The sequence below is a fragment of the Dipodomys spectabilis genome, unplaced genomic scaffold, assembly GCF_019054845.1.
Source record: "Dipodomys spectabilis isolate Male_0828 unplaced genomic scaffold, ASM1905484v1 ptg000232l, whole genome shotgun sequence".
Classification (NCBI taxonomy): domain Eukaryota; kingdom Metazoa; phylum Chordata; class Mammalia; order Rodentia; family Heteromyidae; genus Dipodomys; species Dipodomys spectabilis.
In genome coordinates this window covers 2,317,080-2,332,290 of record NW_024870909.1, presented here as the reverse complement: position 1 = coordinate 2,332,290, position 15,211 = coordinate 2,317,080, and positions in this window count along the sequence as shown.

Below are 15,211 nucleotides of genomic sequence, written 5' to 3'. Positions count from 1 at the left end.
GTTGCATGTTCAGAGCAGCAGAAGGGGGAAGAAAAAGGGGAAAGGCCTGGAAGGAAAGAAGTGATGAGACTGCAGGAGGATAAAGACCTGGGAGGTGAGGAAATTGAGGAAGAGCAGGAGGTGAAGGATGGCAACTGGCCACCTGGACAGGGCAGGGAAGGCCTGTCAAGAGTACAGCAACCTGAAGAGAAGAAGGGAATGGTGGAAGGAAAAAATGAAAAGACCTGAAATGTAGGACAGGTCTGTAGAGAAGGAGGATGAAAAGAAAGGAAAAAGCCTTGTCCTTTGAAGTGTGGAGCTTTGGAGATTATTATTTTGGGGGTTGGTTGTTTGAAGACCAGTTAAAAAATGGCTGGGCTGCTTTTTGGAGGTATGAGGTTTCATAGTTGAGTCTGCAATTAGCTCTGGGGCTCCAGCCCATATCAAGGTAGTCGCTTGTTGCGAAATTTATGAAGACAAGACAGGTTTGTGATGTTACATTGCATTAATGATATCACAATATCAATATGAGGTCACAAAGGGAATGCAATGTCGCAATGGTGATGTCGTCACAATGGGTTTCTGAAATCAACCTATATGCCACATTTGAGATAGAATGAAATCACAGAATAGGCAATCACATTGTCTCTATGACCTCACAATGTAAATGTGATGTCATAATGCTATGATGTCATTGTCATTTTGGGATGTCACAATGGGCTGATGGTATCCTAACAACAATGTGATCTCACTATGTAGATGATGTCACAAAGCGTTTGTAATGGTACAATGGCATGTCTGATGTCAGTTGTCTTTTGTTCACAATGAGAATATGGTTACCCAAAGGGACTGTGTTGTTACAAACACCATGTGCTTTTTCAAAGGTGCTAAGAGATCACAACAGGTTTGGGATATCACAAGGTGATCGTGATATCACTGTGGCAATATGATGTCACAATGGGTTTGTGATGTCACAGTGGTGATAAGGTCACACTTGGATAGTGATGTCACAATGAAATTGTAATATCACCACTATAAGTCCAATTTTATTCTACTAGATCACAATGAAGATACAAATTAACATAAGGAGCTAGAAGTCAGAAAGGCCATAAATTTTGAAAAATATTATGAGGACATAATAGGTTGGTGAAAATGCAATGGGACAGAGATATCCCATTGGCAATGTGATGTTACCATTAAATGAGATAGTATTGTTTTGAAGTCAGAAATGGTGATCCATACAGGTGATGCGGTCACATAGGTTTGTGATTTCACAATGGGATGGTGATCTCACAATCTCATGCCAGATCTCTAATTGACAATGAATATGTAAGTTCATAAGGGATAATGATGTATCCAAAGGCATATGGTGGCACAAGTGTAATGGGTCTTAACAGGCTTGTGATTCACAATGTGACTCAGTGGTCATGACATCTGGCAGTGTGATGTCACAGTGGATTTCTAATATCACATGTCGTACCTGAAGTATGAGTTAAACAATTTATGAACTCAGTGATGCCAAAGAGATCACACTGGCAGCATGTCAAAAAATTTATGAGAACAGGACAGTTTTGTGATGTAACAGTGGGTTAGTGATATCATAATGGCAATGTGGTGTCATCAAGGTATTGTGATGTCATAATAATTATGTGGTCACAATATATTTCTGATATCAACCTACCTGCCACATTTGAAATAGAATGGAATCACAGAATAGGCATTCCAATGTGTCTGTAACATCACAATGACCATGTGATGTCATAATGCTATGATGTCATTGTTTTATGATGTCACAATTGGCTGATGTTGTCATAATGACAATGTGATGTTACACTGGTAATGATGTCACAAAGTTTTTGCGATGTTAAAATGGCATGTATGACCTCAATTGTCATTAGCTCAAAATGAGGGTATGGGTACACAAATGGCCTGTGATGTCACAAAGGCCATGCTTTCTATCAAAGCTTCTGAGGTTATAATAGGTTTGGGTTGTCACAATGTGATCATATTGGCACAATGGCAATGTGATATCACAATGAGTTTGTGATGTCACCGTACTGATGAGGTCACAATAGGTTAGTGATGTCTCATCAAGTTTGTAATATAACAATGACATATACAATTTCAATTTCTTCTAATTCACTATGAGGATACTGTAATAACCAGTGGAGCCAGAATTATCTGTGGGAGCCATTAATCTTTGTAAATTCTTGGTCTGGCCCACCAGAGAGTGTGGGGAAATCCACCAAAGGTGGAGATGTCAAGCCTCACATGGTGAGCTGTCAAGAAGTGATTGAAGGGCTGGGAAGGTGGCTCAGTGGTAGAGTGCTTGCCTTGCAAGCCAGAGGCCCTGGGTTCGATTCCTCAGCACCACATAAGCAAAAAGCAAAAAGCCGGAAGTGGCTCTGTGGCTCAAGTGGTAGAGCGCTAGCCTTGAGCTGAAGAGCTGAGGGACAGCGCCCAGGCCCAGAGTTCAGGCCTCATGACCGGATCCAAAAAAAAAAAAAAAGAAAAGAAGTGATTGAACATTGGGCAGTTTGGAAAGTGACGGTTGAAAACTGTTAGGCAGAAGACCCGTTGGAGTGAGGAGGGGTACAACCTATATATAAGTTGCATTTTCAGAGCACTGGAAGAGGAGATAAAAATGAGAGCTAACCGGATGGAAGAAAGTGGTAATACAGCACGAAGGGAAAAACCTGAGAAGAGAGGAAGCAGAAAAGTGGTCATTAGGGCAGAGTAGTGCAGGCCTATGGAGACTGGAGAGGCCTGAAGAGAAGAAGAAAGTGGTGGAAGGGAAAAAGAGAAAGACCAGAAAGGAATGACAGGTCTGTAATGAAGGAGGGAGTAATGGAAAAGTTAAAAGCCTTGCCCATTGAGGTTTGGAGCTTTGAAGATCATAAATTTTTGGCTGGTGGTTTGCAGACCAATTAAGATAGGGCGGGGCTGCCCATTGGAGGTCTGAGGTTTGATGGTCAAGGCTGCTCTTGGACCTAGTTATCCAGTCCAGGATAAGGAAATCACAGTCTCCTTTCTAGTGTAAATTGGTTTATTATATTAAATGTGACTCAATGGTTTGTCTCCTTGCCTTAGAGGTAATAAGTACATGAGTTCACAGAAAGAGCTTGAAGTCTCAAAGGCCGTGAATCTTTTAAGATATGATATGGCCATAATAGGTTTGTAAAAACACAATGGGACCGTGAAATAACAATGCCCATACCACAATATCATGTCAAAATAATGCTTTGATACCACAATTAGTTGTTAATACCATTCTCGTGATGAGGTCACAATAAGTTTGTGATGTCACAATAGGTTCATGATGTCAGAGTGGCATGGGATATGTCAATTGTATTAATTGACAATGAATATATGAGTTCAAAAAGGGACTGTAATGTCTCCAAAGGCATGTGTTGTCACAAATGTGATGCCGTTCTAACAGCTTTGTGATGTCACAATATGACACAATGGTCATGACATCTGGCAGTATGATGTCATAAAGGATTTCTGATATCACATGTCATACCAGAAATATGAGATTGAAAACAGATTATGAGCTCACAAAGCGCTACGTTATGATGATGGCAGCATGTCACAAAACTTACAAGGACAGGACTGGTTGTGACGGCACAGCAGGTTAATGATATCACAATGGCAATGTGATGTCACAAAGGATTGTGATATCACAATGGTTATATGGTCAAAAGGGGTTTCTGAAACAGAGTGAATTCACAGAATAGGCCTTCACACTGTTAAGTCATAACAATGTCACTGTGATTTATAATTCTATGATGCCCTTGTTGTTTGGTGATGTCACAATGACCTGATGGTGTCATAATGACAATTTGATGTCACTTTTGATTTATGATGTTACAATGGTTATGAGGTCACATTATTTTTCTGATATCAACACACATGTCAAATTTGAAATAGAATGAAAAAGCCAGGCGCCGGTGGCTCATGCCTGTAAACCTAGCTACTCAGGAGTCTAAGATCTGAGGATCGCAGTTCAAAGCCAGCTCAGGCAGGAAAGTCTATGAGACTCTTATCTCCAATGAAAACCAGTAGAAAACCAGAAGTGGCTCTGTGGCTCAAGTTATAGAGTGCTCGCCTTGAGCTGAAGAACAGGGACAGCATCCAAGCCCAGAGTTCAAGCCCCACGACTGAAAAAATAAAAGATTAAAAACAGGCATTCATAATATTTTTATAACATCACAATGGCAATGTGATCTCATAATGCTATTTTGTTATTGTAGATTTGTGATGTCAAAAGTAGTTGATGCTGCCATAATGACAATACTATGTCACACTGATGATGTCACAAAGGGTTCTTGATGTTACAATGGCATGTTTGATATCAATTGTCAGTTCATAAAGAGGGGATAGTTACACAAAGGGACTGTGATGTCACAAAGGCCATGTGTTTCTTCAAAGGTGCTAAGAGGTCCTAATAGGTTTGGGATGTCACAATGTTATAGTAATGTCAAATGGCAATGAAAGCTCACAATGGGTTTGTGATGTCACATTGGTGATGAAGTTAAATAATTTTGTGAAGTCACATCTCAAAATCACATGTCCAATTTCAGTTGCTACTATTTCACAATGAGGATATGAGTTCACAGAAGAAGACTGAAGTATAAAAGGCTATGAATTTTCTAAAAAGCTATGAAGACACAATAGGTTTTTGAAAACACAGTGGAACAGTGACATCACAATGGCAATATGATGTTGCAATATGATGACTTAATAATGTCTTGATATCACAATTGGTGATGCCACACGTGATGAGTTTACAATATGTGTGTGATGTCACCATGGGTTGGTGATATCAAAATGACACATGTGATTTCAATTGTCATTAACCACAATGAGTATATAAGCTCACAAAGGGACTCTGATGTCTCCAAAGGCATGCATTGTCACAAAAGTGATGAAGTCCTAACAGGTGTGTGTTGTCAGAATATGACCAAATGCTAATAACACCTATCAGTGTGATGTCACCATGATCAAGATGTCACACTGGATTCGGTTATCACATTTCATACCTGGATTGGGTATGAGAGGATTGCAATTTCATATTGGGTTAGTGATATCACTATGGAAATGTGCGGTCATGAAGGGATTGTGCTACCACAATGGCTATGATATCACAATGTGTTTCTACTATAATAGGTTTGTGCTGTCACAATTGGTTGGAAATGTCACAATGGCATGCAGGATCTCAAATGTCATTAATTCGCAATGAAGATATGAGTTCACAAAGGGACTGTGTTGTCTCCAAAGTCATGTGTTGGCACAAATGTGATGAAGCCCTAACAAATTTGTGAGTTCACAATGTAACACCATGGTCTTGATGTCTATCAATGTGACGTCACAATGTTCATGTCAGAGTTAATTTCTGATATCGTATTTCATACCTGGATTATTATGAGTTTGAAAACAGATTATAAGCTTACTAAAGACCTAAAATATCCTAATGGCAGCATATCGCACAAGTTATGACTAAAAACTGATGGTCTTTGGAGCTTAAGATTCTTTCTTTGAAATTGTATCCTCATTGTGAACTAGTAGAAATTCAAATTGTACATGTCATTGTGATATTACAAAGTCATAGTGACATCACAAACTCATTGTGACCTTATCACCACTGTGACATCACAAAACCATTGTGATATCACATTGCTGTTGTGCCTTCACAATCACATTGTAATATCACAAAGCTATTGTGAACTCTTGAAATGTACAAGTCGTTATGTCGAAAACGAACTTTTCAACTTTCGTGTGAGGGGGGAGGGGGGAGTGGGGAGGATTGGGTGGGGGGGCAGGGGGAGGATGGGAAAATGAAACAAAGGAGGAAGCTACAATGCTTGATAAGAAATGTACTCATTATCTTGCCCATGTAATTTTAACCCCTCTGTACAGTATTTTTCACAATTAAAAAAAACATGAAAAAAAGAAAAAAGAAAACATGACCTCTGTGGCATCATAGACCCTTTGTGTACTCATATCTTCATAGTGAACTAATGAAAATGCTTATCACTCGTAGCATTGTATCATCACAAATACTTTGTGCAATAATTATCACTGTGAAATCACATTGTCATCATGACACCACCATTCATTGTGACATCACCAAACCCCAATGACACATACCATATTTTTATTTTTTTCTTCTGTGAGTTTTTTTTATTGTAAATACAGTGTACAGAAGGATTACAGTTACATGAGCAAGGTAATGAGTACATATACTGTCAAACATTGCTTCCTTGACATCACATTGTCATTTCCATGTCATAGACCCATTTTGAATGCCTATTCTTTGATTTCATTCTATCTCAAATGTGCCATCTGCGTTATCAGGAAACCATTGTGAACTCATAACCTTTGTGACATCTAAATCTCTTTGTCACAGCACATTGCCTTTGTTATATCACTAACCCACTGTGACATCAAATACCTCTCCTGTTCTCATAATTTTGTGACATGCCATTGTGATATATTAGTGAGTTCGACTTCGTATTTCAGATATGACATGAGATATCTAAAATCCAGTGTAACATCATGATATCACACCGCTGGACATCATAACCATTGTGTCACTTTGTGACATCTCAGACCTGTTAGTTCTTCATCTTTTTGACTACATATGCTTTGCTGACATCATAATCCTTTCCCAAACTCATATACTCATGGTGTGTTAAGGACAATTGAGATCCCACATGCCATTGTGCCATCACCAACCCCTTGGGACATCTCAAATCTATTCCGATCTCCTCATCAATATTGCGTCACCAATTGTGACATCAAAACATTCTTATAACATGATGGTGAGATATCACATTGTCATTGTGAAAACACTGTCCCATTGGGTTTTCACATAGTATGACCTCATACTATGGAGCTTCTTCTATCACCTGGTATCCTCATATTGAATTATGTCATTGAAATTTGATATATCATTCTGATATTACAAACAAACTGTGACATCGCAAAACCATTGTGACCTCATCACCACTGTGACATCAAAAACCCAATGGCATATCTCATTTCCATTGTGACATTATGGATCACATTGTGCCATCCCAAACCTATTATGATCTCTTACCACCTTTGAAAACACACATGGCCTCTGAGACATCACAGAACCTTTTTGTATCCATATCCTCATGGGGAACTAATGAAAATTGACATCAGATATACCATTGAAACATAACAAATCCTTTCTGACATAATCATAATTGTGGCATCATGTTGCCATTATGACACCATCAGCTCATTTTGGCATGTAAAACTACAATGACATCATAGCATTGTAACATCACATCGTCATTCTGATGTCATAGACACGTTGTGTTTGCCTATTATGTTATTTGATTCTATTTCTAATGTGGCATGTCGGTTGATACCAGAAATCCATTGTGAGTTCATGACCATTGTAATATCACGATGCCTTACTAGCATCACATTGCTAGTGTGATGTCACATTGCCAAATTTATGTCAAAAAGGGATTTTGATGTGACAATGGTTATGACATCACCATGAGTTTCTCATATCAACCACATACCACATTTCAAATACAATGAAATCACAGATTTGCCATTCATAATCTGACAATGATTTCACAATGACAATGCCAAATGCTATACTGTCATTATTTTGTGATGCCACCATAAGCTAAAAGTGTCATAACAACAATATAATGTCAAACTGGTTATTATGTCACACAGGGTTTATTATCTTACAATGGTTATGAGGTCACAATGTGTTTCTGATATCAACTGATATGCCACATTTGAAATAGAATGAAATCAGGAGATAAACGTTCACAATGTGTCTATGTCAGCAAAATGGCAATGCGATGTCAAAATGCTATGATGTCACTATAGCTTGGTGATGTCACAATGAGCTGATGGTGTCATAATGACAGTCTGATGTCGCACTGGTTATGATGTCACAATGTCACAAGGGCATGTCAGATCTTAATTGCCATTAGTTTATAGTGAGGATATGAGGATGAAGTCACCATGACATAAACAAATGAACTGTGATGAAACAAAGGTCATGTTTTTTTGTCAAAAGTGCTAAGTTTCCTAACAGGTACTGGTTGTCAAAGTGTTCATGATATAAAAATGGGTTAGTGATGTCAAAACTAGTTTGCAATATCACATCTTATTTCAATTTCCAATTGCTACAAGTTCACAATGATACAAGTTCACAGAAGGAGCTTGATGTCTCAAAGGCCATAATTTTCTAAGATGTGATGAGATCATAATAGGTTCGTGAAAGCATGAGGGTTGGGCTGGGAAGGTGGCTCAGTGGTAGAGTGCTTGCCTTGCACGCTCGAGGCCCTGGGTTCGATTCCTCAGCACCACATAAGCAAAAAGAAAAAAGCCGGAAGTGGCGCTGTAGCTCAAGTGGTAGAGTGTTAGCCTTGAACTGAAGAGCTGAGGGACAGCGCCCAGGCCCAGAGTTCAGGCCCCACGACCGGACCCCCCCCCAAAAAAAAAGAAAAAAAAGAAAGCATGAGGGTTCAGTAATATCACAATTGCAATATGTGTCAAATTATAATGTCATAAGAGTGTTGTTATATCACAATTAGTTGGTGATGTCATAATAGTGATGAGTTCAAAATAGTTTTGTGATGTCGCAGTAGTTTGGTGATGTGAAAATGGCATTCCAGGCCTCAATTGTCATTAACTCATAATAAGTACATGAGTTTAGAATGTTATTTTGAGGATTCCAAAGTCATTTGTTGGCACAAATGTGATGAAGTCAGAACAGATTTGTGATGTGACAATGTGACACAATGGTCATTACATCTAGCAGTTTGATGTCACAATATTTCTTAATTTCACAGTATATAATATTTAATGTCATACCTGAAATAATATGAGGTCGAAAATAGATTGAGCTCTCAATCGGTCTAACACAGTGGTAACATGTCACTAAACTTAGGATAGGACATGCTTGAGTTGTCACAGTTGTTTAGAGATATCACAATGGCAACATTATATCACAAAAGAATTGTCAAGTCACAATGGTTATGAAGTCAAAATGTGTTTTTGATATGAACCCACATTTGAAATGCATCGAAATCACATAATAGGCCTTCATAATGTATAAATGTTGTCACAATGACAATGGGGTGTCATAGTGGTATGATGTCATTACAGATTTTTGATGTCACAATGACCTGATGTTGTCATAATGACAATGTGATATCACATCAATGATTATATTGTAAATGCTTTGTGATGTCACAATGGCTTATCTGATCTCAATTGATATTTCACAATGAGGATATGGATACACAAAGGGACTGTGATGTCACAAAGGCCATGTGTTTTTCCAAAGGTGCTAAAGATGTCATAATGGGTTTGGGAGGCAATAACGTGATTGTAATGTCACAATAGCAATGAGATATCACAATGGCTTTGTGATGGCACATTGGTGATGAGGTCACAATGGACAGGTCAGGTTTGTGATGTCAGAACAGGTTAATGATATCACAATGGCACTGTGATGTCACAAAGGGATTTTCATGTCACAATGACTTTGAGGTCACAATGGATTTCTGATATCCACCAATATTGTTAGCTTGTAATAGAATGAAATCACAGAATAGGAATTCGCAATATGTCTATAATGTCACTATGACATATAATGTCATAATATTATGATATTTAAGTTTTGTGAGGTCAAAATGGCCTGTCATCTTATTGGTAATTAAATTACCATGAGGATCCCAAAAGTTGCTATGTGCTGACTCCTTCAAAAGGCACATTGTGCTGAATCCATTACACAGGGTCCCTTGTGCATTTTTAAAAAGTGTGCTGTGTGCTGTCATCCCAAAAGATTAAATGCTCTGAGTCCTTGAGAGAACAATCACACACACACACACACACGCACACACACACACACACACACACACACACACAAAAGGAACGTTACCTTGCACCTGCTTCGTGTGTGGGGTGGATGGAGAAGAGTCTCCCCCAGTGGTTTGGCTGAGGGGAATCTTCAGTTCCCCCAGGCAGCTGCTGGGGATGGGGGGAAACCCTGAGCTGAGGTGAGGCTGCTTCTGCCATAGCCTGGTAGCCTTAGGGCAGAGTCAGAGCAGCACAAAGCCAGGGCGGGGGCATGGCCGAGGTTGGGAGGGGTGTGACTGAGGGTAGGACAGGGCGTGGCTGAAGGGGCACATAGTTGCTGCAGCCAGTGGCACACGGGAGCTGGCATACTTGCGCAGCAGGGGCTGGGCAGCCTGGGTGAGAAGTGGGGGCAGAGAGAGAACAGAGAAGAGCAGGCACATGCACCAGGGGTGGCAGCATCATGACTGGCCTCCACTGCTGTAGGAGCACAGGTCTGGGCCTGGAGCACAGAGGACACAAAGCCAGCACAGCAGGCACATACCTCTCACAGCCCCAGGGAGGCTCAGAGGCCAGGTAGGCCCTGAGTCCAAGGCCCCTGCACCAGGAGCTCAGCTGTGGAGGGGGCGAGCTCAGCCCTGCCACCTGCCCGGCCCTGCCCCGGCCCCTTCTCCTGACCTCCCTATGACACCGCGTTTGAAACAGGTTGCTGCCAGCTTGGACCCATAGCGCCTCTTGTTGCCATCCAGCAATGGTGCACCCCTGGCCTCCTTGCTGCCCTGACCGGGTCTCGGTCCCCAGTTGAAACCCCGCGGGTCTGCAACTTTCGACCTCCCCCTAGCCCCCACCCCCCACGGACTCAGACCCCTGCCTCCTGCCTCCTTTCTTGTGTCCCAAACGCCCCTCCCCAGCACCAGGCAGGCCAGCCCTGACTTTGCCACAAATGCGTTCCAGGAGTGTGGGGGGGGGTAGGGGAGTGGATGTTGATCCTGGGATCCTACCCCAATCCCTAGTGGCCAGTGTCCCAGGAAAAGGGCAGATGCAGGGATGAGGGAAGAGGAGGCGCCACTTAGCCCCTTGCCTAGAGCAGTGGGAGCCACAGAGCTATGCATCTGCACCTTTCCTCTCCTTTGGGGGAACCTGGTGGCTTTAGTCAGAGGTGGGGAGCAGCACCTCCACACCTGCCTTCTTGAGATTTTTCCTTTTTTCTGGGGGTGGGGAGTGTTGGATGCAGAAGATAGCCCCCCCTTCTGTGTGACCCTTTGTCTTTTGTGCTCGGTCACACTTTCCCCTGAGGAGAGTCCCAGAAGGGCCCACTAGGGAGGTGGGGGCACTAGGGGTCAGATAGAAGGTGAATGTCTGGGAAGAACACGCCCCTCAAACACACATACACCCTGCCTGTGCCCCTCCAGTCCAGCTGTCAACATCTTTCACAGGGTGATCACATTTCCCAGCTCTGCCATCATCTGCTGGTGCTCCAGGTCCATCTGGTTTCCTCATCCTCCCCAAGAATCCACCAAGTCACCCAGAAGCATCTAGCTGGAAGTAGAAAGTTCATCCATGTATGTAGCTTTTAGGACCCCATCCATTTCCCCAACACTGCCCCTACCCCGGTTCAGACACTTCTCTGGGGGCACCATGACCTCCTGCTTATTTTCAGTCCAGGCTCTGAAGAACCTCCTGTCTTAGGACTCCTTTACCTAGAGTCCTGGCCTAGGGTTCTGGTGAATGGGGAGTCAAGGCTGGCTATTCCCAAGGGAAAGTGTCTGGCCCTGGATATAGGGAGAGGGAGGATGGTTCAGCATCATTAGAGCGGTGCTTCCTTGGGTTGAGTCCCTGGTTCTAACAAGGAAACTCCCGTGCTCCAGCTTGTACATTGTCCCAGATGAGGAACCAACAAACTCAGGAGGGGCACTACTCTGAGTCTATGTATATGTGTGTGTGTGCATGAAAGAGAGAGAGAGAGAGAGAGGGGGGGGGGGGAGAGAGAGAGAGAGAGAGAGAGAGAGAGAGAGAGAGAGAGAGAGAGAGAGAGAGAGCCTGACTGTGCTTAGGTGAGTGATCAGTTGGCAAATTGCAGGTGCTTCATGGATGAGTCTACAGTCACTGTTCTGGATTTGTGTGTGTATTTGTTGTTCTTTTTTCAATGCCAAGTGTGAGACCAGCCATAATTTTTGTTTTCACCTTCACTGTTTCATGGCTCCTTTGCGGAAGATTTCAGTAGATGTTCCTTTCCACCTCTCTCTTCCCCCTTTCCTATAGCCCACAGTAGCTGCTGGGCCTGCGTGGGTCTCCCCTAGGAGGCCTGTGTGACCCTCAGACCAAAGTGGACACCTTCTGCCTTAAGCCTGAAGGCTTGTGAGATGAGTGTGACCACAGCCGCACTCTTCCAGCCAGACAGTCTGCTCTCGTTTGTATAGTTGGAGCAAATTCAAGGGTTGGGAATGTGTCTGCCAAATGTAATTAGGGAATGAGATGGAGGGGGGAGTAGGGCAGGGGCTGTGAAGCTAGGAGGGTCTGGGAAATGGTGAACGGTGTGACATTGCAGATGATTCACCACTACCGAGGATGAGAGGACAACCTTACCCAGGGCATTGACGGTGACCATGGGCATCTGGGCAAGGGGCTCTGGGACCCCACTGGTGGTGTGGATTCCCTCCAGGGGGAGTGCACTGGTAGGAAGTCCTCCCTGGAGTCCTGCAGACTCTAATCTGTGTCCTGCCTGTGCTGTTTCCAGCTGGGCAGTGGTAGGCAAGTTCATTTCCCCCTGCTGGAGCCTGCTTGGTATCAGGACATGGCAGTTAGCTAGGGATTACTGAATGCGTTTCTGTAAACTGCTGTGGGCTGTCTGGAAAGAAAAGGGACCACTAACCTTGGAACCCTTTAAGTTTGATTGGGGCAACTGAAATGTCACCTTTTCCATGGTTTTTTCTTGAAGCTGGCAATTTCCACTAACGCCTGGGATTATGGGTCAAATTAGACAGACCGTTTCAGCCAACAATCAATGACATTCAAAGCATCACAAGTAGAGTTCCCAAGCCAGATGGTCTCCTGCTATGAACGTCGTGCCTTGAATGCTTTTATTCAGCTCCTGTTGATTCTCCTCTAACTCTCTCTAGTGTGACCCCCAGAGTTGAGTGAAGGTTAAAATACTTGAGGCAGTGACCATTTGTTCCTTGTTTCAGAGCAGAGCAACACGTGGTGCTAAAGCACCTAGTTGTTTGCCTTCATAAGACCTGTAAATACTTAGCTTGGGGCTGTCCTCCTGGGCTCCGCTGTGTCAGAGTGTAGGACAAGGCCTGAGCTGCAGCCCGTTTAAATAAAACAGCTGTAGAGTCTGACTCTCGGTGGTCTTCTTGGTGGGGGTCCTGTGACCTAGACATAACACTGAGGATGTCATGGGGAGCAGAGATTGTGACCTCACCATCCCTAGCCTGCCAGCTGAGAGTAGACAGGATTCTCAGCACCTGCACTGGACTCTGGGAGATTTAGAAACCCAAGATGCCTCAAGGATCCTTCCTCTGTAACATGAAACTTGGGGGTTCAGATATGGTTGGCCATCCTGCCTGGCCCCAGCGGTTGAAGAGTAGGCCCCTTGAGGCTGGCCTTCAGCTCATGGCAACCTCATTCACACCTGAGTGGGGAATTGAGTGCCACAGAGCTGGTCAGCCGCTGGCCAGAGATCTTTGAGAAGATAGGCATCCCAGAGGCTCCGGAATCCAGCGAGTACACCCTGGATCATGTCTTCAGAGCCAAAACAGTTAAGTTTGGTGGCACCAGGATAGTGGGAAGAGGGAGGAGGGAGAACTGTGGGAGAGCTACATCAAGCTTTGCCTCGTTCACCAGGATGCTTTCACGAATGGGATGGGACTTTTCTGTAGTATTTTTGTAGACAGATGGTCATTTATTTATCCAACAAAGAATTACAGTGTGTGCCAGGCTCTGGAGGGGTCATAGACAATGAGAGTTTCCAGTGCTGGTTCCACAGCACAGGAAGAAACCTTGGTTTGAGCTGGATGCCGGTGCTTCATGCCTGTCATCCTAGCTACATAGGAGGCTGTGATGGGAGGATTGATGCTTGAGGCCCAGGCAGGAAAGCCTGTAAGACTCTTATCTCTAACTAACTAGCAAAAAGTAAAACCAGAAGTGGATGTGTGGCTCAAGCCGTAGTCTGTTGGCCTTGAGTAAAAAGGCTCAGGGACAGCACTTAGGCTCTGAGTTCAAGGCCCAGGAATGAGAGAAAGGAAGGAAAGAGAGAAAGAGGAGGGAAGGCTAGATGGAGAAAACGAGGAAAGGAAGGAAGAAGGGAGAACATGTGAGCCTTGGTTTGGAGTCCCTGGATCAAGGGAGCAAACCATTCACAACCTATGTGGGGACAATTTAAGAGCCTAAAGCCAGTATGTAGGACCAAGCTACTGACACCTCAGCAACTTTCTGACATCCAGGAGCTGTGTGGTAGCCGACTGCAGAAGGAAGCAGCCTCGGGAGGACTCAGGATGGGTCACCAGGTTTCAATCATCCCTGGCGCCAATGAGTTTATTTTCTGGTCACATAAGAACAAGCTGTCCAAGGGCTAGGGAGGTATTGGTGTGAGGGAGTATCGGGGGGGGGGGGCAGGATAAGCAGGAAGATGAAGAGGGAGGACGATCACAGGTCAGGAATGTCAGGACATTGGAGCCATGACTTTGCCTGACAACCTAGACCAAAAGTGATAGGGCCTTTGACCCAGCCACACTGCTATTAAGAGTCCTGGCACATTGGGTTCTCCATTGACCACCTGGCTATCATCCACTGCAGGATGCCTGTGCAGTACATCCTTGGGGACTGGGACTTTCCAGGGCTCAATCTGAAGTTGACAACCCACCTTGTTCTTTCCTCCTCCAGAGACAGAAGTAAGCTGGCCACTAGCACAAGACAGCCAGGGAATGAGGGTGGGAGTAAGGACCCTTGTTGCCCCAGACTTGCTCTATGGGGCGCTAGGACCCCGTGATTGCCTTTCTCAGAGGCAGAGATGGGTCTCTTTGGTGGCTCAGCCTTTAGTCTAGGTGGCAGATCTGAGGTTCAGAGAGGGCAGACTGAAGGTGGGGCAGGTTTGGATAGAGGCTGGTGGGAAAACCAGAGGCACTGGTCTCTGAGCAGGGTTGTTTCTTTGAGGATACTCACAACCCAGGAACATTCCGGGAATAGATCAGCCCTTTTCTCCTTCCTGAGAGGGAGGGACTTGGAGCCCTTGAATCTGCATGCCTTGACCAAGAAATCCTTTCATTCCCACATCCTGTGGTTGGATAACTAGACCTCACCTCCCTACCCAGTGAAGAGGCAGGACAGTGAGAGATCTTGCGTCTTTGATAAGGTCAAGGGATCCTGA